Consider the following 26,724-nt stretch of genomic DNA (forward strand, 5'->3'; position numbering starts at 1 on the left):
AAGTTCGCCTTGCCAGTTAATACATTGAGATTATTTTCGAGCGTCCCACTAATCGCTGAAGCTTTCAGGCGGAAGTGCCTGAGGCATGTCCCGTCACAAGCCCCGCGGAGATTCGGACTGCTGGCGGAACCGACAGGTCTACAACTTAAACACATCAAAAATAAAACTTAACGCCGATTACAACAGATGTTGGAAATTATCTCTGTTTTTCCGCACGCAGTTGCGGCACATCCGAGGAAAGTTTCCATTCACACGTCCCAGTTAACTGCGAGACTTTCTGCGGCGCTCGGAAAAAAATTATTTCTGCATGACAATTAAAGATTAACTTAGAATCTTACAAATTGCACAACTCCAGTTTCATTAAAAGTGAGAATGTGAAGTGCGCATTTTATAACACAAGAAATTATCAGCGTGTTTACAGAAGCGTTATTTGTTCAAAACGATTCACATGTCCATAACGGTAGTTCACTTCCGTCAAAATTCTGGTAACCAAGGCTTCGACCAGTTACTATATGCCTCATGCAATCTTGCTCTTGAGCCCTCAAACATTGACGTAATTTCTTGTTGATCCACCTCATTAACGGCAAATTCACCGGGGGAGGATTCTGATGACCTTGACCCAATAACCAGGGCAATTGTCATCATCAATTTCCGATTACTATTCGACTGCGGCAAAGTTGCAATGATACTTTAAACACAAAAATACTTACTAGCATCCTACACATGTTGGCTCGTGTTCCTTAACTTCAACCAAAACTAAAAAAAAATAGTTTATAATTACGCCACAAATGGGAGTTTTAACCTCAAACGCGGCCATTCTGCTGCACTTGAAATAATTTGTTCCGTGAAAACGTACAAGATTTTATAGCTACTTGCATTAAGTCAATACATTACTTGAAACACTACAGTGATGTTAACTTGTCATGAAGAGACCGGTATTATATTCCTTAAAAAGCATTCTCTCCTTGTTATTTAAACTGTCAGTTATATCATATTTAACAGTGTTCCAGGGATGCTCACAGATAAAAATCCAAAATAACTTGCGTATTTTTACTTCCTTACTTCGAACTGTTCACAAAGTCAAAGTACATACGGCACTTAGAGCTAGGTATAAGCATCCAAGCAACAGACCGAACCAGCAAGCAGCTCCTTAACAGCACAGTGTCTATCTCATTACCATTTGTTCCACTGACTTAATTTATTATACTTGGCTTTTATTTCAAGGGGCAAATACGGTTAATGAGTTAAGGCAAGTGGAATGAAGAGCTTTATTAAGTACGGGTCTCCGCCATTCTGCCCTGCTCAACATTGTCGTTTATTCACTTCCGTTTCATTTCTCTCTTTGTCAAGATTCCTCCTTCTTATTCATTTGTACAATAATTTTATACTCCGTGTCTAGACTCTTCGTTCTGAAGTGCTACAGAAAGTTGAAGCTTTAAGACACTGAACCATCGAAGCTAGAGAAGTCAAGAAAGAGGAACAAACTTTCTAGTCTGAAATTTTGAGGATTGCTTGAAGACACAGAAGCGTATCTCTGTAGGAAGGAGAATGGCGAAGAAAGAATGAAAAGGGGACTGGAAGGGAAAGTAGGAAACTTGGACTTGGGCCATAAGCATCAGTTGACTGGCGAGATGCCATTCCTTACAGAGCCGCAAGACTTCAGCAGCTTTCAGTATTTTAACATAAAACCTGTACCATTGCAGCAACATAGGGAAATTGCTGTACAATTCAGAAATTTAAATGGTAGTACACAGTAAAGCAAAATAACGCCGGGTATGTCTGGGATATTGACATTGATTTGTGTTAGAGCGACTGGTGTGAAAGTCAATCCGGTCTCTATTTGACCCTCCAACCAAACAGATGCTCCGTTCTAATGTCTCCATCCACATTTATCGTCACCACATTTATTCTTATAGGCTTTAAACTACGAAATGTCTTTTCTTCAAAATATATTTTTCTTTGTTCAGTTGACGCAACGTAGAGATGTCAAATTACAATTAATTATGAGAGGTGAGAAAAGACGGACAGACGATAAAAGGAGAAATTACAAAAACACCACACATCAACAAATATTTAATATTCAACAATAAAATATCAACACTTTAAGATTTGAATAACTGATAGATTCGTTACATCATTTCCGCATTTGAACGAAAGTAATTTTAGTGGCATACACTATCTAAATTTAAACTGGGAAACTCAATCAGTATAGGCTGGACGACCGGAGTTAGATCCTCAACAAAGGCAGAGGATTTTCGTCTAGCCTCTGCGTCCAAACTGGCTCTGGGGTCTACCTAGCCTCCTCTTTAATGAGTACCGGGGGTAAAGAGCGGCCGGGGCGTGACGCTGACCACTCACCCACCTTCCAGTGTCAACTTCTAAACGTATAACAACCTAGCCTACTACCAAACAGTGCAGAATCAACAATGCGCACTGACTCTAACTTTGATGAATATAATATGTACATTCTACGCACTCAGATATAGACGCTTCTTCTATTGTTACTAAGTTTTTCCCCGAAAGTCTGAAACATGGACGGTGGAGCAGTGCTCTTGTACCTACAGAACTCAAGAGTGTGGCGACCATTGTGATACTATATTCGTCATTCTGCTCTTTGAAGTACGGAAATCCGCCCAACAATCTACACTTGATATACGTCTGTACCAGATTACTCCCATTAGTCTGCAGTTTACTTTACTATCTGCATGTCTACACGTAACCAGGAAATCAAATTTAAGCTAACTTTGTTTCGATGCCAAGCGCCAAAAGTAACAGTATCTCAGACAGCAAAGACAATAATGGCATTTCAAGATATTCGGCTGTACTATTGTCTTACCACTCTAAAAAAATATTACTGCACATACAGGTAAAAAATTGTTTATTAATACCCGTAACTTCTAAAATTACGGGACGTATGCTTTACACTCAGTGCAAAACGAACATGGGCCAATGATGGGGAAAGCCATGCGATCGTCTCTCATTGGAAATGTTTTATGTCAGATCATTTGACGGATATCGATTAAATCAGGTAAGGAAATTCTGCATAAATTAAATTTTGGTAATTATATCACTACGTATAATCGTTTACATGAAACTCTAGCCGAAGATGTCGAATTTATGAATATTGCATCGTCAGAAAATTTATGGATATTCAACATAAACGTGTAGACCTGCAAGCCAGCCAACTACAGATATCTACATTTAACAAACGAAGAGTGTAAAAGATTTTCTGAGTTCCTTTTTCCCTTTTTACGTTTGATTTGATGCACAGAGATACGAATTTACAAAGCAATAACTTATAGAACAGTATAAATTTTTGAAATGGTGTGCACTTAAGCCAACTAACAAATTTATTAATGTAGTAAATTTGAGTTTCAATGGCGTGACTTATTAATGGTGTGAATAAAGTACCAACACAGGTCTTGTAACTAATCCTTTATAGTTTGTAGAAGAATTGTTGCGTTATTCTTTAAAATTTATCTTCTCTCCAAAGACACATATTACAAGCCACAGTCCTCAGCAGAGTATCTGGAGCTTCGAAGGCTAAAGTGAGCAAGTTACAATAAAGTATTATATAACGAGGAAACTCCTGATTTGCATGTCACCCAATATTGTTGGAATAGTGGCATTTAGGGACTACGACGAGATAGGCATGTGGCTGGAATGGGGAACAATAAACGGATACAGAATTTCACGAAGGAAAACAACTGGAAAACGACCACTTGGAAGGACCAGAAGAAGAGGGAAGGCATCATCATGATAGAACTGAGAACGTTCATCAGAATTTTAGGATGCAAAATTTTATATTATAAATATTCCACGACGGTCCAACTGTTCATTCTAACAGAGTAAGTAGTATAATTAACCGACTTTCCTAAATTAAGTCATAACTGAAACACATATCGACACACCGATGAAATTACTAAACAAAACCATGAAAAAACTTAATAGCAATATTCTGTGATGATCTCGACCTATTAAGCACTTTATACATGTTACTGCTAAGATAACGTCTTTGGTATAATTTATGTGATAAACCTGATTGTCCTCTGATGCTCCACACAAAATATACCTATTTACCGAGTCCAAATATGGATTCTGTATCTGAGTGATCGTATTTATGACATCCAAAAATGTATTTATTTGAAATTTAAATTCCACATAAAACAGTAGTTTCCCTTCAATAACTAATATAGTATGCTGAAAAATTCACACAAACAGTTAACGTTACGTAAACTAAAGCCCCACATGCTTATGTTCGTTTTTATGATGTAATAAGACAGGTCTGAAATATCGCTCATATATATCAATTTCAGCTTTCGCCATTTTTATAATCACATTTTAATTTATTTCTAGCTCCAGCCACGCAACACAATAAAATGTTCTTTGCCCCATTTAATCAAAACGCCGAAACTCTGAGGAGACGAGAAGTTTATCGTAACTAGTCAGTCGAGTAAACTCTCGCGTACTAGAAGTTTACAGATGTTATGAGAAAATTCAGAATGACGAAACAAGAATGAGGAGGAAGACGAAAGAGAATATTGCATTGTGGGAAAGCTCCAAGACAATCAAAACGCGAAACAGTGAAGTTGAATATGGCTTAAATGTACAGGATTGCCTCGGTAGCAGGTTCTGATGGTTCAAAACGTAGCTACGTTATTCACAAACTGTTTAAAACGTCTGAATTGGCTGACTGCATTGTCACAGCCCGGAAAGAAAACCAGGGAGCTCTCAATCACAATTACTTATCCAGGAAAATACTGCAGAATATTTAACACACCAATTCAGACAGATGCATATTCAGAAGGGAAACAACCACGCTGCTGTCTTCTGGGTTGTAACGTCGTGTAGTCTGGCAGAAGTTTGCCGACGTTTCAGAGGTACTTGATGCCCCCATCATCAGGGCTAGTATTCTATTTTTTATGAAAGATTATACAATTCAACTGGTGAAACAAATCAAAGACCGGACATAATTTTATTTTAGTTGTTTTATTTTAATTATACACAGAAGACAGATAATAACCTACGGTAATAAAATTATTTTAATATTAACTGGGCAAAGCAGTAAAATTTTAACTGTTTTATTGACAATCGTAAATGAATCCTTCGTGTGTTTGGCTGAAAGCCGAAACATAAAGCTATCTATAACATACGCACATAGTTGTTTACTTGGCCCAACTGCTCGTCAGTTCAAGTTACATACACAACATTTCAAGATTTTGCGATATTTAGCTTTAGCATAAGAAACGAACACGAAATTAGTTAAGAGTGCTTTGGTAGATGTCGTTGTTCTGGGTTGTGACGTGTTGTAGACTGTAGGTATGACCCAACATTTCAGAGGAACATACTGGAAGCTTATGTTTGTAAAACACGTACATTTCGTAATTTTAGCATAAGGACCACTGTGGATGTAGTATGAAATGCATATATCGATGGTGTTTTAATGGGTTGTAATGCCATGGGTACTTTAAAGTGTATAAAGTTTCGCAGAAACCTACCGTTTCCGAAATGCTTGTATCTACTTACAAGTCTAAACGACATCACAATCCACATTTTAATCGCCGTGAGAAACTTAAATCACACAAAGTGTATTTTTCTCCATTCCTGTTCGTGTTTCGTTTGAAATCTGTGCGTGAATACTGTTAATGGAACTAGGAGGACAAAAACTTTCAAAATCTGTTATATTTATCTGATTACATGGTAAAAGAGAAGAGTGTTAAATAGTATAGCAGTTCCCCCACAATTATGTCCAACTACAGTGCTAAAGGTAACTGAGAATCCGCTATTTCTAACACAAAGAAACTTTTTGAACATGGCTAGTCGTTATTTACATGTAAAATTTTCACGTTTTGTTTAAACTCAAGTTGTTATAATGCCACGAGGCTACAGAACAATTATTATCCGCAACACGAATTCTGCTTTAAAACAAGAGCTCGTAGTTCAGAAACTGTAGTTTAAAATGTAACAGAACTCGATGCAACGCTTATAGAACAAACTGTGAGTGTCTAAGCGTTGAAGCCTAAATGAAGAGTACATACGAAGATGGCTAATAAATACCCCGAACATGTGGCGAAGTATAGATAGCTACATTTTGAAATGAGGGCAACGAATCGAAATTGCATTAAAATAATAAATTATTTGTTTTATTCAGAAATGCTTGATATAAAAGAGTTCAGACATTTTCGTCTTCCGTCTGACGTTTACAAAGTTTAAAACACACACAAAAATAATTTTACATGTTGTTTTATATGTACTGGCGTTAATTTATTCTCATATTAATGTAAGATCAGAGATTTACCTGTTGTTTTTATCGGTGTGAACCATGGTCTCTAATATTAAGGGAGTCAGACACACCGAGAGTGTTTAGAGTCGGAACTGAGCAAAATACTTACTGGAAAGAGGGGGATTTTATGATTTACCTCACTTCGCAGCATTTCGGTTGTTTATTCCACTATATTATTTATTATTACATTTTAAACAACTTGTTTTCTAAAACGAATATATTTTTGTCATTATGTACGACATATTTCGATTTCAATATATCATCTTTGGGTCATTCCTGTATTGCTCAACTAATACAGTCCGCTAACTTTCAATACATACGAATCATTCAAATGGAAATTTTGATTTAAATTTTGTAAAATATCACAATTCTATTATTATTACTATTAATTTACTTATCCATAACATTTAGCTCATTAACTTATTAGTTATTTTGCAATAAATCAATATTGTACAGTTATGTTTTCAGTTCATTGTTTGTTTGCTTTAGTATTGTAAGATTTGTATTGTTGCTAGTGCTTGGCTGTTATTGGCATTCTCGGCTGTTGTCAAGCACTTTAATAAATGAATTGAATTGAATTGAACATATCTAATTATTTGTCTTACGTTCTATGAAATTATATGTATGCCTAATTGATTTAATATCGTTTAAAGTGGCTCATATTTATATAAGAACAATTTATGCTATGATTAATTATGGACTGTTAACTGTATTAAAATCGTTAACAATTACTTTTAAAATTTGTGCAGATATTAAGCTCTATTGGACAGCTAAAAAAATTATGCTTCATTTAACTCTTACTTGTAAACTTTCTCTAATTACTATAATGATTTTTATATTAGTGGATATTCTTATAAAGCTGCACTTTGACACTGATATGTTGGTTTGAAAAGACGACTTTGCAAATGGTGTGTTCGTGTCAATGTTATCTGCTGTCTGTTACATTTTAATTGCATTTATGTCTTTTTCTGCTATAAGGCCATGTGGATAAATGCGGTTATTCGTTGCTAGACATACATCGGTAAACACCACAGCAACATATAACCGCACATATCCAGATGAAAAGACTACAGCAAAATATAACTTGTAAAATCCTGGCGTAAATGGTAAATAACATTAAAATCAGCATTAAAAAATAATGTGATAGTGTGGCAGAGTGTAAACTAGATTCATGTGTTTCAGGATAGTAAGGTTGGAGGGCTGTTTTTAATGTGACAGAATTTTATGAAAGGGGAGAATATACATATAGAACCTGCGAGTAAGAAGAAATAAACATGACGTATTTTAATATATTTCTTATAGTTCAATATGAACTCGGAATAAAACCACTCCAAATAAGCTACTAGTCTGACCTCTGTCAGCATATTTCTGGCATTCGAATCAACAAATATGATTAGGTAAAATATTCTTTCCATGGACAAACCTCACCTCAAGTAAAACAGTTACCAAAACGTTCTGTTGTAAACATTTATTGAATCAAGTTCTTAATTGACAAGTACATTGTTCGTTAACAAAGCTGTAATTGAAGCCGCGGGTACAAGATGGACGACTAATTACGTTCCAGCTCTTATTTTGACATGGGAAGGGAAACGGGCATTCTCCATGTTCTTTGTCGCCTGGAACGAACAGTACCATTTCATTCGATATCAAGCTACACACTTCTATTTTACACTTTAGAATAAAGAGACGTTTTCTCATTATCTTCAGCCAATTACAGAGACACAGCGTTTTTGTTAAAAAAATACAAAATCTTCAAGCTCTGCAGTGCATGCAAACAAGAAAATGCCAACACGTATCTAACAAGGAAAATGAAAATTACTATCATCACTTATAATAAATGTAGTTCAAGTTCTTTGGAAATTTATATGTTATATTTGCTTTATTGGAATAAATACACATACGCCTAAGAACGAAGACAATTTGAAGAGACAAAATATAAGGTGGGTACATTATCCTGCTGAGTTTTCACTGAATAACCGCTTACTTGAGCTCAATTTATAAACTATTAGAAAATGTTTACTCCAACGGACTAAGGAACAAAGCAGTGTTCATACAGTGTGTAGGTTTATCTGGCCGAAACGCTATAGTTCATCCGATACTGATGACGTATGTTGTTACCGGCTATCACCATCAAACAGGCGCATATTGTGCCCTCCAACGGCGTCAGCTAATCAAAGCTGTTACTCCATTACGGATTACATTAACTTCAATGTTTATCAAACTAACCATTCATTAAAAGATACAACGCAGAAGATACTTATATTGTTAGAAGTTTACAAAAAATACAAGTGTTGATGTAATGAACCGTCCACGAGATATCTGATATCTTTCTTGGCTCGTAGTTAATGTTTCCAGGCGACTGAATATTTTCTTCCTTCAGACCTTGACATCTTCCTCTTTAGTACATCAGAACAATCGCATGTAACATTGTTCCTCACATAACTCTTCAATAATATGGCACAGTTAAATATATCCAGAGTAAATATGTAATCGCGTGAACAAAAATAAAATCTTATTATCTATGATAAATTAAATAAATTGTATATCTGAAGCTCTTTAACAATGATTTAAAACAGTTTTATCTAAGTATAAAATATTCTTCCATGTACAAATAATTGTGACAGGTAATTAATAAGAATATAATGAGACATTCAGCCGGATGTTATCGTGTATTACATTTCTGAATGTGCCACTAATCTGATATGACAACGAAAACAGACTCGCCCAGAATTCCTACATTCATTACAGATATATGAAATAAATCGCCTTAATGGCGCTTAAGATAACACAGAAACTGCAAATGTTCTTAGTTTTTTTTTATAAAACTGCCCCACGTGTACTATTTAGACATAGCGTCGTTAATCCAAGCAATAAAACGAACTTCAGCAGTTCGTAACCAAAGTCTTAAAACCAGATCCACTTCTGTTCGACGAAGATTAAAGAATTTCGTGGCCAATTAGGAAATCGATTTAATGCAGCTTGTTCCCACCAGAGAGCCGAGACGTCGTCGTCGCATTTATCGGTGGCACGTGACACTAAATGGGAAACTGGGGCGCCCGTCCCCCTGCCTCTTGCCCCCACGAGGGTCGTAATGCAGTAACAAGCATGACGAATGCACGTGACATGATAACTGAGGTTTTCACGGCAGTTCGTATTTGATTCAAAGTCTTTTGGAGCGTTTCATCTTATATAATAATAATAATACATGCGTAGCACAGTTTCGATGTGGATAGTACCTGTTTATTCAGAGGAGACAGTGCAAAACGATTCTGAATGAAGAGCTGACAATAATTTGCTCTGGATACTAAAGCACTTACGGTAATTACTGCTATTAGCTTCGTAGTAAGGCGACTGACTTGACTTTGACATGGAAGTCTTTATATCACAACTCGGGGCATACTGTTAACAGAATATAACGCAATTACATTCAAGGAAGGCAAAACTTGGCAAGCGGCTCTAAGAGCGCCCATAAACGTAAGTAAGCAAAGTCGAATACCAGTCTACAGTCAGGCAGACTGATGAGCAGGTAAGGATTTGGAAGAAAAGGGTCGTTACCTGTTTATTTTTATACTCAGCATGAGCACAAAGTAACTGAAAAAACCTCCCCAGGATCCTTGTCAATCAGTCAATCAATCATTCGCAAACCCAGATTCCATCCGGGTACTTTTTAGGTGAGTGTCTAAGGCAGTTGTCCCCAACCTTTTTGTGCCTACGGGCACATTTGAGAGTTTATGAGATCGTGGCTTGCACAAACCAATTAACAAAGCCAAAATTTCTTTTCTCTGGACAAATAAGATATGGACACCAAATAATACGCAAAACAACACGACGTTGAAAGATACAAGAAACCATCAATCAAAAACACGTACTTTTATAAGTACAATTATTATTATTCAAGTGGGAAGTTAGTGTGATGTTTGGCGCTGCATTTCATCGGCCAGTTTTTCAAATTTGGGAGTGTAGGATGATGTTTCTGCACGCAAACAATCGTCAAGATGGGCGTCAGTAAGTCGAGATCTGTGCTTTGATTTTATAATGTTCATGGTTGAACGGCCTTCATTATTCAGTATAACCTCTTTCCGTAACAACGCGGGCACCCAAAAAAAGCCTTGGCGGGCGCCATGGCGCCCGCGGGCACCGCGTTGGGGACCACTAAGGTGTTAACAATTCATCCAAACCTGACCTGTACAACACATTACGTTCCTTCACTAAGACACTAATTATAAGAATCCAATATAACCTGCATTGCGAACATTACATGATGTTCCGGGTTGCGCAAAAACTGAGGTCTGTTCCTCTTAGAAAACGCAGGCTTATGGTGGAGGATACTAAAACGAATTTCAGGAAAACAGGGTAGGATGGTCTGATATGGATTCAGCTGGCTCAGGAACAGGAACAATTACGGGATCATATGAAAACGGTGACTGACTTTCGAGTTCTATAAAACGCGGATAAATTCTTAAATATCAGAGTAAAACTCTTTCACGGAATAAGATAGTACCTTTATTTTACTGCTGTTGAAGAAATATTTCCAGTTCTCATGTTTATCGTACTTTATATTTCTTTCAACTTACAACCAGAATGACATTAGATTTATTTTCTATTCAACAGTGGGAAAAACATCTCATACTCAATGACGTTACATATTTGATGACGTAGCGTGGACCAGTTCACTTCGGGCAGAATCTAGAGTCTGTCTACACTAAGCCTGTAATATACGTAACTAACTGTACACACCTTCTGTAAACGTCTTAGCGTCATTTAAATAATCATAATCCCTGAAACAATTAATTTCTATTCCAAACATAAAACTGGAAGAGTGAAAGGTCCCGAGGTAAAGCCTGTATCACGACGCAGCAACCTGAAACAGCAAAGGCGTTGAAACTTGTGTCTGCCGCTCTGTAAAACGCAAGTTTTTAAAGCAATCTAGCCATAATTCTTCATGTATCTCTGTTATGAAGCGCCTCAGGTACATGTTCGTAAGGCCCATTTTCGCTTGGCTTATAGTGTTACTTTCAAAACTGAGTCAAGGGATTAAAGTTAGACCCTAAATCTAAGTTTGTGTTGTATTATAGAGCACGTCAATGACTAGACGATACAGATGCTGGGACATAATGGAAGGGGGCTAGAGCATTAAGACCACTAACTTTAATTCTGTGAATGTCACTTTGAATTCCATGAACAGCTCAGCTCTTAAATCTAGTTAGCGTCTATTGAAGATATATAGTGGAGGGAGGTTAAGAGGAAGAAACGCCAATTCATGTAGTAAGTTGGGTCTTAGGGAACATTCTATAGGTTAGTCAGACAGATGTTTCAGAACAGAAAGGAACTGCACTGGATCTTTATGGCAATCTTTCAACTTTAAGTTTGTTAAGTATATCTGGTAGGTCAAACTTTCAAAATGATCTTACTGAACAGTCAACTTTTTTGTGAAAAACTTGTACAAAGTTCAAATTACACCTTCGTAAGACGTAGTTTCACGATTATACTTATCCGCAATAATCCCGCTTTGTATGTAACTGACTATGGTCAGGCGCAGACATTTGATTCAACTAAAGAAGTTCGTTTCCCAGACCAAGGATCATTATTTCCTTATAAAGCGGTATGTTAAAATTATAAATTGCAACCAATGAATTATTTATTACTTGCGGTCGTTAAGTACTGGGAGAAAAATTATTTAAACACAAATTAAAAAAGGAAAATTCGCTACGCTTAAATTGGTTACAAAGCAAACGTGTTGTTACAGTGACATAATATTTCTTACAGACATTCAAGCACCGTACACAATATCATAGGTTTAAAACATTTACCTACTTAAATCTTAATTTCGCATAATTTATTTCGTAGTAAAAAGGGCAACAACAAATATTATTCCTGTTTAGAACTGACGCGATAAACTTCTAAGAGAATATTATCACATTATATCTAAAACTCTGGTAATATCACTACTGCCCTGTTACCAATATCAAATATAAATTAACATGGCAAAGCTTCTCCTGCTGATATAAATCCTAATATTTTAAATGGAATACCGCACAGGCCTAATAAATATGGTGTCAACATTTATTAAGCGTCATTATAATGTATAGTAAACACACCTCAGGCAATAGACAAAACCCAACACAACAGTGATACAGCGAATGAAAGATTGTCACAAACCTTTAGAGAATTATACTCATGTTTCAACTCTTCATACGAAGATAAGTATGAGGGAGAATGAGAAACAAGAAGGACGACAAAGAATATTAAAAGCAAGAAGAGAGAGTCATCTTCATTGTATGTAACTTAGCAGAACTCCCCTGAGGTAACTTCCATTTTCCCTGAATGAGATATTATCAGTACCAGACTCTTAAAAAAAGAAGCATACATTGTATTTTTGCGTAGAAACTATTTTCCTTTTCCCTTTTGTTTTAATCCCTGACTATATAAAATCTGCACCAAGTATCAACAATAAATACAACAGAAAATAATAATTAAAAGGAGATATTTCCAGTAAAGTGAAATTTAATCTTGGGTCACATTTTTCTTGTGGATGATAAACAGGGGACTTCTTTCCTGCGGCCTTACAGTTTTCGAAGAAACTTGGCAGGGTCATTAAATGAGGTTTCGAAACCGTTCTTCTACAATGGGAGGAATAACTTGGACTGGGGGTCCGCCAGTCACAATGGGATATTTTCTAATTAGTGTTGTAGGAAACTGGATAGGAGTTCACATACATGACCGACAGCCCATTCGAATCATCATCTACTCCGCAAAAGCGATCATATTTCCATCGCATTCGAAAGTATGAGCCTATAAATGATAATTTATTTAATAAATTCAAAGTTACATATTCGCTTAGCTATCCACAAAACAACTCTGAACAACAAACATCTTGCAAAACAATCACTAGAATGAAAAAAAGGAATATTAATGCAACAGAAAGAAGAAAGATAAATTAAGATTCACATAATACCGTTTATAAACATATAAGGGACTTTATTCTTAGTTAATAGTTTATGCAGCCTAAAGATTACTCGTATAAACCACGCACGTGTTGGCATTATTTAAATTATAAATTAAATACCCACTTAGTTAAGAATCTTTAAGTCTCCCTACCAGTTACGTTAATACCAAAAGATAAAAGTTTAAACTGCTCTTTTCTATGTGATTAAAACTCGGTTTCCCAAATGAAGGAATAAAGTAAATCGGAGGTTATATATCAGAGTGGCCACAAGAATACGTAAATCTAAAAAACAGAAGAAGTCGGCTGAAGAACATTCCATTATGATCTGATATTATTTGGGTAATCGCATCAAGGTGAGGTGGGCAGTGCATATAGCGCGCATGAGGAACCTGAAGAGAAGAACATTACTAGGGCTAGAAGCAGACTTCAGGATAAGTTAATATCAAAGGTAAAGTGTGTGGGGGGGGTGTGGACTGAATTAGTCTAAAAAAGAATCTAGGCCAATGTGGACACAGTAGTGAAAATTCGAGTTTAATAAAAGTCGGAGACGATACTGAATCGTTGAGCGACTGCTAGATTCCTAAGGAAGAGTATCGTTATTGGGGTGAGTTAGTTACAAAGCAAATGGGTGAAAAGATATTTGCGTACAATCTGAACGTGTCCCATTAACGCGGTGCTTGCGCTGTTATTGCACAATTGTGTTCTTCCAACGAATTTCTATTAACGAGAAGATTACATTTCAAATATCGGTATCCACTAGAAACGACTGAAATTAACAATATTTAAAGATGTTGAAACAAGTATAGTTCTCGTATATAATTGGTGTCCTCAATGAAGAAATAAAGTACAATCGTTTTGGGGACTTTCAAATTAAGAGACACGAAAAGACGGGATGATCATCGTTTAGACGCACATTACCCATGGAAAGACGCTCCCCCCCCCCCTTCTCTTCACTGCACTGCTACTGCTTTATCGCGTGTTTCCGTCAAGATAACGCTGCTTCTAACAGCCAAGTTTAGAAGATGAGTGTTTGAGTTTTCCTACTTTCTGAGATTATCCCCTACACTACGCTTCTTCATGTGATCATGCCCTCTCCGTCTTCGGGCTCTGTCCTTGCCCGCTGCGATCTCTTGTCTTTGTCGCTTTATTTCCTCTGACGTCACATAATGAGATCCTCCGAGAACTCAGCCACCGTATATTGCGTGTCCAGACGCATGGTGCACTGACAAGTCTTTATTTCAAATTGTTTTTCGCTTTTTTTCTTCTGTCGTTCTAAAATGAGCTGTTTTGTTGTCCTCTGCGAATCTTTCACTTAGAAGCTCCTATGGGATGAGTCGTTTGTATGACCGACACTGAGCAGGCATTCTTGATACGATGTTAGTCGCCCGAAATTCTTCATCCTTTACTTAACCCGAACGTTCATTGGCTTGTTCACAAAAGCCTTCCAATGACCCGTTGCGAGGAAGTGTAATTCAGTCCACACAATCACTCACCAACTCCATGGGGCAGGACATTCTTTGAAAAGTCTATTGTGTACTCGGTTTGTCAAAGAATAGCCCTATTTATTTATGGAACCCGAATGTTCATTACCGTGTTCACAAACGTCCATCAGCGGACTCTATCCTGAGCTATCCGCATTCAGTTCGCTCCATTGATTTCTACCTCCCTAAGGTCCATCTTAATGTTGTCATTCAACCTACGCCTAGGTCTTCCCAGAGGTCTCCACCATTCAGGCCTACCAACCAGCACCTTATAAACACCTCCCCTCCTCCATGTGTGCTGCATGTCCAGCCAACCTCATCCTACTCAATTTAATCACCCTAACAATATCAGGTGAGGAACACAGGCCGAGAAGCTCATCATTATGCAATTGTCTCCATGACCCATCTTCTTTCCTTTTATTTCCAAATATCCTTCTCAACACTATTCTCAAAGACCCTCAATATTTGTCTCTTCCTCAAAGTGAGAGGCAAAGTTTCGCACCCATACAACACAACTGCCAAAATTGCACTTTTGTATACTTTAAACTTGAGTTTTTTGTCTTTTAATATGAGATAGGAGGACAAAAGATTTTATAGTGAATGATAGCAAACATTCCTTGAATTTAATCTGCTCTTGATTTCTTCATGAATGTCATTCTGACTTGTTAGTGTCGTCCTACTTGAATTCTGTCGCATTTGCCGGTTCTGTCCCGAATTCTGATGCCGATACATGATCACACACTTTGTCTTTTCTGCATTTATATCTTAACTAACATCCATACTAGCCCTTAAGAATGTCCATGTTTCGCTTTTATAGTATTTGTATTATCGTCTATCAAATTAATATCATCAGCACAGACCGAAAGCTGATGTGTCCCATTCAATTCCAAATATCCCTGACATTCTTGAACTTTCCTGGCGGCATATTTTAAGGCAAAATTCAAAGGCAGCGGTAATACAACATCTCCCTGTTTCAGGCCATTTTGAATAGGAAATGTATCGGATAAATTTTTACCTATATAAATTTGGCTGGAAATGAAACACGTAATAATTAGTATCATTAGCTTCTTAGGTAAACCACATTCAAGCAAAATATTGTAAAGGGCTTCTTTTTAAACTGATTGTTAGGCTTTCTTGAAGCCTATAAATAGTTTGTGGTATTGAGTCCAAACATTTATGGTATATTTCTTCAAGATCAGTTTCAGTAAAACTGTCCTATATACAGTTAGGTTTTCCAAGTAATGTCTCCCCTTCAGATATTCCAACTATTATTCTGAATTAAGATGGCTATCTCCTAAGAGTCGCCTTACAGTCTGGTAGAAGTTTACCGACGTTTCAGTGGTACTTCGGGATCGGGTAAAGAAGTGTAAGATACATTAACAATCCTGCGTTGAACTGAAAATACCGTTAAGTATCTGATTATAACACTGTTCGTCGTGTCTCAATAACAGCAACACTCTTGGTAATAGTGAGTGAGTGACTAAGAGTCAGGCGTGAGTAATGAAGCTATTTTCTGTCTAGATAATTTAATTAAACAAGCTGCTTCAAATTAAAGTTTAATAAAACTGAATAACATTAATGTGTTATTAAAATTAATATGTCTAGTCAGAAGATTAAGCTTTATGTGAAGAGACAGCACCGAGTGTCATGACAAAATATTCAAGACGACGATGGGTAAATCACTTGTTATTTTTGTTCTCTTATGCAACACAATCTCTTGGCCAGGACTTGGAACGGTTAGGTTCCTGTCGGCTTAAGAGGAAATGGGGTTTGGAGCGCAGACATGAAGACAATTTTTCACTGTGCTGCTATCAACATACAGGTTTGTGGAAGTACCAACGGAAAGGAATAAATTATTCACTCAATTTATTATTTTCTTATGTAGTTTAATACATTTCAGTCTTCATTACTGTGCTCAAAATTGCTTCCTGTTGCTCTGAAGTGCTCCAATTTCAGTGCGCTAAAGAAGCTAGTTATTCACTGTTATCCATAGCCTTATTCGCGGAGATTGATTGTTAGGCACTCTCATATAATTACGTTTCCAGACTCGTATATAGAACAACTTCTCTACTATAATTTACAGTCATTTACACGTTGTTCTTTGTGATTTTTATATTTTCCTGGAAAATATCATTACAAAATAACCTATTAAAACGATCAATTCATATCCATCCAGAAATGCTTGAGCCTTTTAACAAACATTGCATTAGCAGCATATAAGATGTAATGTCCACAAAATATCCATAACAGCCATTATCATTTTATACATGGATGCCAAAAGCAGAAAACTTGCCTACAAAGCGTTGATTTGTCACCCACATAGTATAAATTAATAAACATGACTCGATTTCCTCATCAAGAGTGACGTGCATATAACAGACATTTCTCCAATCCAAGACACATGGTCATATTTCGGTGGATGATAACATTCCAGGCCTATTCATTTCCATACCACCCAGAATTATCAGTAGTTACCATATTACAATGTATTCACATTAATAGAATGTCTAGAGGAGTACACTGATATCTTCTAAATTTAGAGATTCGATTTTACTAAAGATGAAAACTTTTTTCATCGGATAAGTCAACCTTATTGCAAGCAGTTCATGTAAACAATTTGGACCTAATCCAACTTTATCTCTTTACATTTCTAAAGTTATATTTTGCAAAATAATGCAGAGAAACTTTACTGATTTACTGCTCATTTTTCGTGTATTTTGAATTCAAGTATATCAAGGAAATAAACATTCTTAATGTTTCTATCAAATTTTAATTACCCGAATAGTTTCCAATCAGAATTCTATACAACAGTTTATCTTAAAAACGTCTTGTTCTTACTATTTAATTCAAAAGTAGCTTCAGTTTTCTCCGTCGATTACGAAAAACATGAATTCTTCCTGCTCACTTTCGTTTCCTATTTTATATAAAAAACAAACAGCAGAAATGTAACATCTGTTACGCCAATACACGAGTCATAGTTCTGAGTCATTTGAATTCTGTGCAAAGTTACTTTAATAAAGATAATCTTTTATAACTTAATGATATAATAGTAATAAATAAAATATAAAGTAATTTTACAATATGAACCTATAGAATATAGTACATAGATCCAAAAATATTTCTTATCTGTTTATGAACGTCTTAATATACTTCGATTTATTACAAATCTCTTACGCACACCGTATGTTCTTGCCACACTGTTTGAACAACACATGTTAATTTACAAACCATTAACAATACTGAAATTTATTGTTCTTAGGTTTGTGACATATTTTATGCATCTGATGTTTTATTTGTGCCAAGGGAAACCATTTCAAATAGAACTGTACAAGGAGGTCCTTAGAAGAGAATTTAGTGCTGTCATGCTAGCTTCTTACACCAATGTACTATCTCAATTTCCTTGGAAGATAATTCACCACAGGATTTAGCACACCCAACTTCGTAAAAAGATATACTGTATTACATGTGGACTTGGTTGAACCGGGCGGGTTAAAGTATGCTTTGCTCTATAGCTGCAGTGGATCGCAAGGTCAAACGGGCTTTACGCAACACTGTAGGAAATTTTGTAAAATTTAATAATGCCATAGAGATGTATTTCTCTCAATCAATACAGTAATTGAATAGTCGTTAAGGATTCCCCAACAGGCTCTTATACAATAAACCTTTAGCCATAATTCTAAGTTTCCTTATGTTTATAATCTTACAAATTGCCCAAAAGATTGTTCCACAATTAGTTCTGGAACCAAATGTTTTACGGCTTCCGAAACAAATTTATACAGCTGAGATTAAATACGTAACAATGTAGCTCAATTCTATTAATCAAGACATTTCTAATATACAAGATTACATGAAATAAAATATATTATAATACTATGTAATAATAATTATGAATCTTACTGTGATAAGTTTATAATTGTTTTAGAAATTAATGTACAATATAAGTAATAAATATTACACTTTACACTTTATATTTCAAAATTTAACTTTTTTCGAATAGCTGTACAAGGAATCAAGAATGCGAGAGAGCTCGGCCAACAAATGCTATCTTTAGTTCAAGACCACAATAATTAGCCATCGATTACCTTAAAAGGTTGTAAATCACTAGACCAGCTGACCGATTATACATTTCTCTGCTGCACAGAGTTCAGGATTAGTCTTAAATGTAGCAGAGCAGTGTTAATGTTGTATTAGGAATAAAGTATTTTACATAAAAAGGAGAGTTCTGTACCTTTAGGACATGTACAGCACCAGCAGATTCATAGTAAGCTATCTTTTTATGATGTCACTTGAATTTATTATTGTTTCTGTAGTACACGTCGTTGCGTATTTTTGTTGAGTACCGTACGCGTTCTTAATTACCATCTGCTGCTACAACTGAGATGACTAAGCTTACGAGAAACTTGGAAATTTAGACTAACAACATTTATAGTTGTATTAAGTAAATGTTTCCGACGAGTATGCCTATGAAATAAGCGGTTAATTATAACCTGGCAATAAAGTTGCTGCAGAGGGTATTTACAGAGATAATGAGACAAGAATAACTGATATTTAAAATAACGCCGGACTAAAGCATAGACTTAAAACAGGTTGCTTGAACTTCCAAGAAAGAAAAAAAGTTTATGCAGGATCAATTATGAAAAGCTTCTAAGCCTTATCTTCCATCTAAGGAGTCTTGTTCCTTAACTGAAAATGCTCTATATTACTTAACAGAAAAAATACGGCTTGACCCGTACTGGAACAAGATGAACTAAGGCACGAAGAGATCAGACAATTACAAGCACCAGTGCAGTAACATATAAAAACAGAAATAACGTGAGATTACTTACATTGTCGAGGAATTTTAAGCTTTTCGACTATACCTTTCTGTAGTTTGTGCAAAAACGGTATCGTAACCACATTTGAAGTACGGCGACTGCCACGGACCTAACGGCACGGAATCGAATTTTGCCGGGATCATTTTGAACTTTTAATCTTTACCAGTATACTGAGAAGGGTGTTGAAATCAAGCATCCTCCTGTACTCTTCGCGGACAAGTACCACTGATGATCATTGCCAAAATTACGGACCTCATATAGAATAATATTAAAGAGAACTTAGTAATTGCTTAGTCAAGAAATTCCTCCTTCTCAGGTAATTAAATAAAAAGACTGTCAACAATGTGAAGTCTGTGGCAACAATGGACCAATGGCGATTGCTGCCATTTGTAAGTTTATGCCTTAACTCTACAAAGTAGTAAACTCGTCTTCATATCTGATATCTGTGGTTACAACAAAATTACTTCCTAAAGTGCTTCGACATTTGGAAACGACGTGTAGCTGCAGAAGAAACAGAATTTGAAGCAGACCACCACATGTTACTATAATATGGAATATATAGTAGATATACTGGTGAGGATTAAATTAAGCTTAATTAATTGTCGAACCACGTATATGGAAACCGAATATGAATTATCGTGTTCATAACAGCCTCCCCACTAGTTGAACCTAACCTGAGAAAAGCCTTCAAACATATTGTTTTTAAAACGTATTTTAATAATACTGTTTTTAAAGTGGTTCATCTACTTTAGTTTTTCCCACTATAATCTCCTTACGTTTTATAATCCGCCCCATTCGTGTTATATTCGATACCAATATAATTTATTTCTGATTTGATCACCTAATACAATTATGTGCTGTATTAAATGTTAATAGGGCAACCGTTCGCAATTAATTCAGAGAAAACTAAGTACATGTTCGTGTATGGTCAGCAGACAAACTGGACAAAATCATTACATAAAATCGTTCGAAAATGTGTTGAAGTTCAAATATTTAGCAACTGCAATACCAAGGCAATTAGAAAGAGATTAAATTCGGGAAGTGCTTTCTACCATGCACTTCAGAATCTTTTCTTTTCCTGTCTGCTATCTGCAAACGTAAACATTTAAATATACAAAACTATAATGTTATCCTTTGTTTTGCATGGGTGTGAAACCTGGGCTTTCACGTTAATGGAGGAACACAGATTGAGGCAATTTGCGTACGAATACATAGGAAAATTTTTGGACACAAGGGGGGTGGAGTATTGGGAGGCTGGAGAATGTAGCAAAACGAAGAGTTCCATAAATCTTACTCTTCACCAAAATATTGTTAGAGATACAATCAAAGATGATGAGGCGGCGAGCCATGAAGCACGCATGGGGAAGATAACAAATACGTACAGAATTCTTGTTTCGAAATCTTAAAGGAGTAGACAATTCGGAAGACTCAGATGAAAATAGAAAAAATATTAAAAGGAAAGGGAAACCTGGTTCAGGAGTGCTGATAGGACTCATCTGGCACAGAATAGAGATAATTTGAGGGTTGTTCTAGACACGACAACGAACATTCGAGTTTCATAAAACGATGAAAATGTCTTAAACAACCGTGCATATTATTAACTTCTCACGGATTCTGATCCATGGAGTTCGTTTTATAAGGTTAACAATGTGTAGGCGTCAATGATATTCAACTGGTAAGGACAGGGTTCAGTGGCAGACTCCTGCGAACAGTTACACAGTACCTGGTTTCATAGGCAGCAGGAAATTACTAGACAGGCTGAGTGACTATCAGCTTCTCAAGAAGAACTATGTCCCAGGAGTTCGCTATAAAAAATAATTTCTAGTAATTTAAGAGACTATAATAGTATTTAAGACGAAACAAGGAATCGAACTGAAGACTTAATCATAACAGAGTGTAAGTAAAGTAAAGGGTCCCACTACACGCCTTTGTAGGCGTTTGGGGTGAGTGGAGGTATAGCTCCTCTCTTTCTTGACCTCGGCACCAGATGGGGGTGAGTGGTCAGCATCACGCCCCGGCCGTGCTTTACCCCCGGGATATAATGGAGTGTACTACATTTACATTCCGGTCGTGAAAACTAGCAATGGCTGGGGGTTCGTCGTGCTGACCACACGTCACCCTATATCTGGTTGGATGATCGTTCACCTCTGCTTAGGCATGTGAACGTGAGGCCAGCAACCACCTAGTAGGCTTTGACTCTCAGAGGGCTGTTACGCCACGGAATATTATTATTACTACATTCACATTGGCTAGAGATTTTTAAAGAACAAAAAACTGACATCAATATTACATCTGCAAGCATTTCAATATAGTCAATGACAGAAATATTAAACCTAGTCGTATGAATGAATAATCGTTTTAGATCAGCTTGGCAGAATATCGAACCAAAGTTGATACATCCTGAATGTTAACTACGTCTTTAAGGTAGAGACGCCGGAAAGGTTTTAAACGCTGGAATGGTCGATTATGACGAGAAGAGGGAGAAGAATTCAGTGGTAACGGTGTGATAAAGAGAGAGGCAAAGCGGTGGAGAAAGCTGACGAATAAGGAATGAACAGGAGATGGCAGAGGACGAGAGGCAGTGAAATTTACGAAGTGCACATGTCAGTAGGAGTGACAATGGAAGGCTCATACAGGGCGCGCAGGAAAGACAAAAGGCTGTAAAAAAAAGCTGCGATCATCATTCAGGACAGAATGAAGAGAGTTAGTTGCTCTTGCAGACAAATCGATATCGCAGCAAAGATTTGTATTCCTGAAAGTATTTCATAACAGCACAATACAGAAATAAAACTTACTTTTATCTTAGAGGAAACTCTTCTTTGTCAGCATTTAAACACTGGTTCAAAAAAGTCGGTAAAGAGAAACCCTGCACTCACTGACGTTCACTACATTATAAAGAATTCATGTAAAATTTTCGCTCAAGTGTTTACACGCGTAACAACGTGGATGAAACCAATAGAATCTTTGTACACGTACAACCTTTATGAGGCTTAGACTCAAGCTGTGTCTGTGGTAACAACTAGGCAGCAAGAGACTACGTACTGTATCATCTCAATTCTGCAATGCTTCCATGTGACTTTGATCATCACTTGACATACAGAATATGGAAAACATAATTTTACCTCCTGCTTCGTACGGGTATTTCAGAACCAGCTGCTGAAGAAACTATTTGGACATAAGAGAGAGGAAGTAAACCGCATAAAGAGAAGCTTCTTAATTCTCACTTGTCACTTCTACTGGGGAGAGCGAAACAAGAAAGAGGAGACCGACAAGAAACGCTGCTATGTAGCAATGAGTCTCTGAAAACGATTTATCTGTGAACGAAACATTAAGAGACTTCATTCGAGACTTGGTGTAGACGGAAGCAAATACATGCCTTCGTTTGTGTGTTAAATTTAGTTTAGTAACGTATAATTGTATAACTTAAATTACTTGGATTATATGAGAATATAGTTTGTATTAATAAATGTATTTCTCAATTCATTTACGTATGCATACATTACATGTTAGAAGTAAAGGGTGAAAAACACGTATTTAAATTACTTTATTAAGAAAATGGCCCATTGCACTTTATGTAAAACTAAACATAATATTTGTCGTGAATGAAGAAGTTGGTTTCACTTACTGATATTTTGTGATTAGAATGCATGTTAAAGAAGTTACATCAGAAAGCATAAAATATATTTCAGTGTATTCTATCGTCACAGAAGACATTCAATGCAAGTCTATACAGAAGAATATCTCATATTACAAAAATATAAAAAACTGAAACATGCAGATGTAATTTTTATTTCATAATATCTCCAAAATGCTAAGCTAAAGGTGTCGAAGTAATATGGAGAAAATACCCTGAGAGTTGGGAGAAATTTACTCCAATGCCATGAGCGCAATTTAAACTGAAACTTAACACAAGCAACTCCTTGTGTGTTTGTGCAAGTTTGCCGATTAGTTACGTGAATAAATGTTCGAAGGTTAACACCATGTTATTAATTTAAAGACGGCGGTGTCGTACAAAACTTCCAACCTTCAACCGAGTCTCAACATGCACTGTAATTAATACCGGGCAGTCAAGCAAACATTAAGCAAACACAAACTTTATTAATGTCGTGTTAACATTAGTGGATCTTCAAGCCAAACTTCCAAATGTGACTACTATGATAATGTCGCTATGATATAAAGAGTTCGCGGGTAGTGGAATATACAGATCTTGTACTTTCCACTACTTGTATTCCAGTCACTTTGAGGCAATCATAACTAGTTTCTAGGCTGGTAATCTGGTTCATAAATGGGCAGTTGACATTGCTTGATAGGTCGGTTGATTAGTGTAAATTGGTAGACTGTGAAATTTCAAGTTCTCAGGTCAGGTTCAGGTTTACGACGGCGAGTATGAAGACGGTTGTCTTCTGGATTTTTGCGCCTTGCAGTCCGGTAGAAGTTAACCGACGTCCTGTATGTGCTTGCTGCCTCCCTTCCGCCTCCCGATAATGGTGGAGGTAGCAATCACCTCTGAAACGTCAGTTAACTTCTACTAGACTTCACAGCTCAACAACCCAGAAGACAGACAACTTCAAGAGTAGGCTTGTTGGTATGTTGGTAAATAGATATCTCATGGGGTCAAGAGGTCGGAAATTCTACGGGTTGGTTGATAGATCAGTCGGTTGGTTGTTATTGTTTACCCTAGCCCGTTTATGAGAAAACGGATACAATACCTAAGTAATGTCATGACCGCTTCCTTCCCAGTCCTATCCAAATTTCCGTTAACTCTCTCAATTTTAGAAAAGTGAAAAACTTAATCATCAATTATGAAAAATGTATAATCAAGCATTAATCTTAATTCGATCAAGAGACACCAGAGTTAGTCTAGACGCGGTCCGTCAAGCCACACAAACCACACGACTTATGTGATCATTCTTTTAAATTTAGAGATAAAACGTATCCTTGTTCCCGAGCATTTAACTATGAAGAGATGTAAGCTCGACTGTGAAAAACAGTTAATTATTAATACGAACAGACACCACAGGCAGATATGTAATGAACTCCAGCTCTTACAAAGATACAGTGTATAAACTAAATTACAATTCACTACCACAGCTAGTCTTCTCATAAATCATTTTATTCAAAAAGTCCCTCCGAAAACAGTTTTGACTCACAAACATGTAAAAGCTCCTTTACAACCGAGCTACTGTAATCCAATTATTCCACTAGCTGAAGAATAAAAACGGGCAGTAGATCTACAATGTAACACTTCTATACTTATGTGTATAAAAGGTTCCTGCGACACCTGACAGGTACACAAAGCAAAGGTACAGAGAGGTTACTCCCAGTGTGGAGTGATGGGTGGCATGTGTACACCAGGAACAAGAACACCGTATCAGTGCACTAATAGTTCAGTTCAATAACAAATGTGACTGTCAACAACTCGGTCAGAAAATTCACAATTCAGAGTATCCATAGCGTCTTTAATCTACAACACAACACAAACTGAAATAAGATAGCTGCTTCAACAACAAAACTGAACAGAAAGCCTACCGTGCGATAAAACCCATGAACTCATAAATTTTATCATCCTAATCCTGATAATTTTAAAAGATTTTCCCAAGACCTTTCTAAAACATTGATTCCCCAACTCGCGTCAAGTTTACAATATAAGTAAGTCTCGTTACACGCGGTTTCGATAACCACGTTTTCGCATATACGAAGTTCCATTTCAGTATCCGAAGGGGCATTAATATCACACCCGCGGCCAAATTTTAAATCCTATTTTCTGTATCCGTCCTTACCCAGGTCTATCGGGGAACGTTATGCAGATGATAAATTTAGCATCAACGAATTCTGGTGCCAGTTTTACATTCAAATGTCGATTGATTTGAGTTTATCACTTTACGCGTTTTTATTATACGCGGGGATTCTCAGAAACGCAAACTCGTGTATAACGAGAGTAACCTTCTTGCCTATACAAATCTCATTTGTGTACCCTAGTAAGTGAATAGTAGGCCCATATCAGTGAATAATAAATCCTCAGAGGACGCATCTCAGAAACAAGATTTCTCTATTTCCAGTACCTAAATTAATGAATGTTATGTAAGATTTGAATTTTTCACGGCGGTGTTAAGTGAAGCTGTTAGGTCAAGATTGTTCGTACTTATGGGACCACGTTCAAACCAATGCTTATTAAAGACTGTCATTTAACCAATTATGTTCACATATTTTCATACTGTATGTAAAATACATTCTAATATCCCAACCTAACCCTCCCATCTATGATCAAGTCTCCAAATCTGGCAACTTCCTTCAGATTTCACAAATGAACATCTGCATGTTATTAATTTCTCATTACCGATCTCTGCTGATTGGTCTATAAACCACAAAAATATGCCATGGCCACTTAGTAAAACGATCCGAGATGGACAAAAAAAAGAGACGAAAGTATTTTACGTACCGATACACGATAAGATATTAGTACACGCAGAGAATATACATTCATGTCAGCCTGATCAATAAATAAATGTAAGTGATGTGAAAAAGATAGTAACCCTTTCTCTTGTAACAAGCACTTGCCGGCGTAAAAACCGAACTTTAAAACATGCATTAAAACTGAATCCATTCAGCCTGGAATATGAAGTTAACGCCGAACGATTTCATCCTGGAGTTTACTTTTCATATGGAATTCCGTCAAAGCGACAGACTTACGCATTTAAATTAAACAGTCTGCTGTTTTAATGTTGAATTGGTGAACAAAGGGGAATACCCCGAAGTCATAATGCGGCGCACGACGCCATTTTATCCCCACGCAGTTCGGAATACCACTCTCGGACGAGAAATAGCAGGAACGAAATGGCATTTACATAATTTCTCTGTGGATTACGTGATAAAATAAATTAAAATATGAGAAACTAACACACACATGTTCTCAAGAGTTTCTAATTTTATAAATGTGTTTCTACTTTGTATGCGTTGATTGCAGGACTTAAGCCAACATAAAACGGATTAAATACCTAGAAATCGTGTGTTTTTTGTCCATCTGTTGTTCACTGGTCCACTCTAGCGCATGTTTTTTATCCAGAAACCCATCAATAAATTTAGAATACATTTTGTACTGGATGCCTATATTAAACTTTGCCTGTTGAATTTCATATTTCTTATTATTATTTATTTACTGCAATTGAGTTTTCATCCGGTGGCAGTGGTCCTTACACTATA

The 26,724-nt window shown here is 36.5% G+C and overlaps 1 protein-coding gene across 4 annotated transcripts in view; it reads right to left on the reverse strand.

Moving 5' to 3' along the window:
- The window catches only part of LOC110834116 (zwei Ig domain protein zig-8-like), a 520,500-nt gene that overhangs the window by 203,733 nt on the left and 290,043 nt on the right, over positions 1 to 26,724 (reverse strand). The window lies entirely within an intron of this gene.

The sequence above is a fragment of the Zootermopsis nevadensis genome, unplaced genomic scaffold (assembly GCF_977971745.1).
Source record: "Zootermopsis nevadensis isolate Lab colony 2312 unplaced genomic scaffold, Znev_1.0 Znev_ptg000013l, whole genome shotgun sequence".
NCBI lineage: Eukaryota > Metazoa > Arthropoda > Insecta > Blattodea > Termopsidae > Zootermopsis > Zootermopsis nevadensis.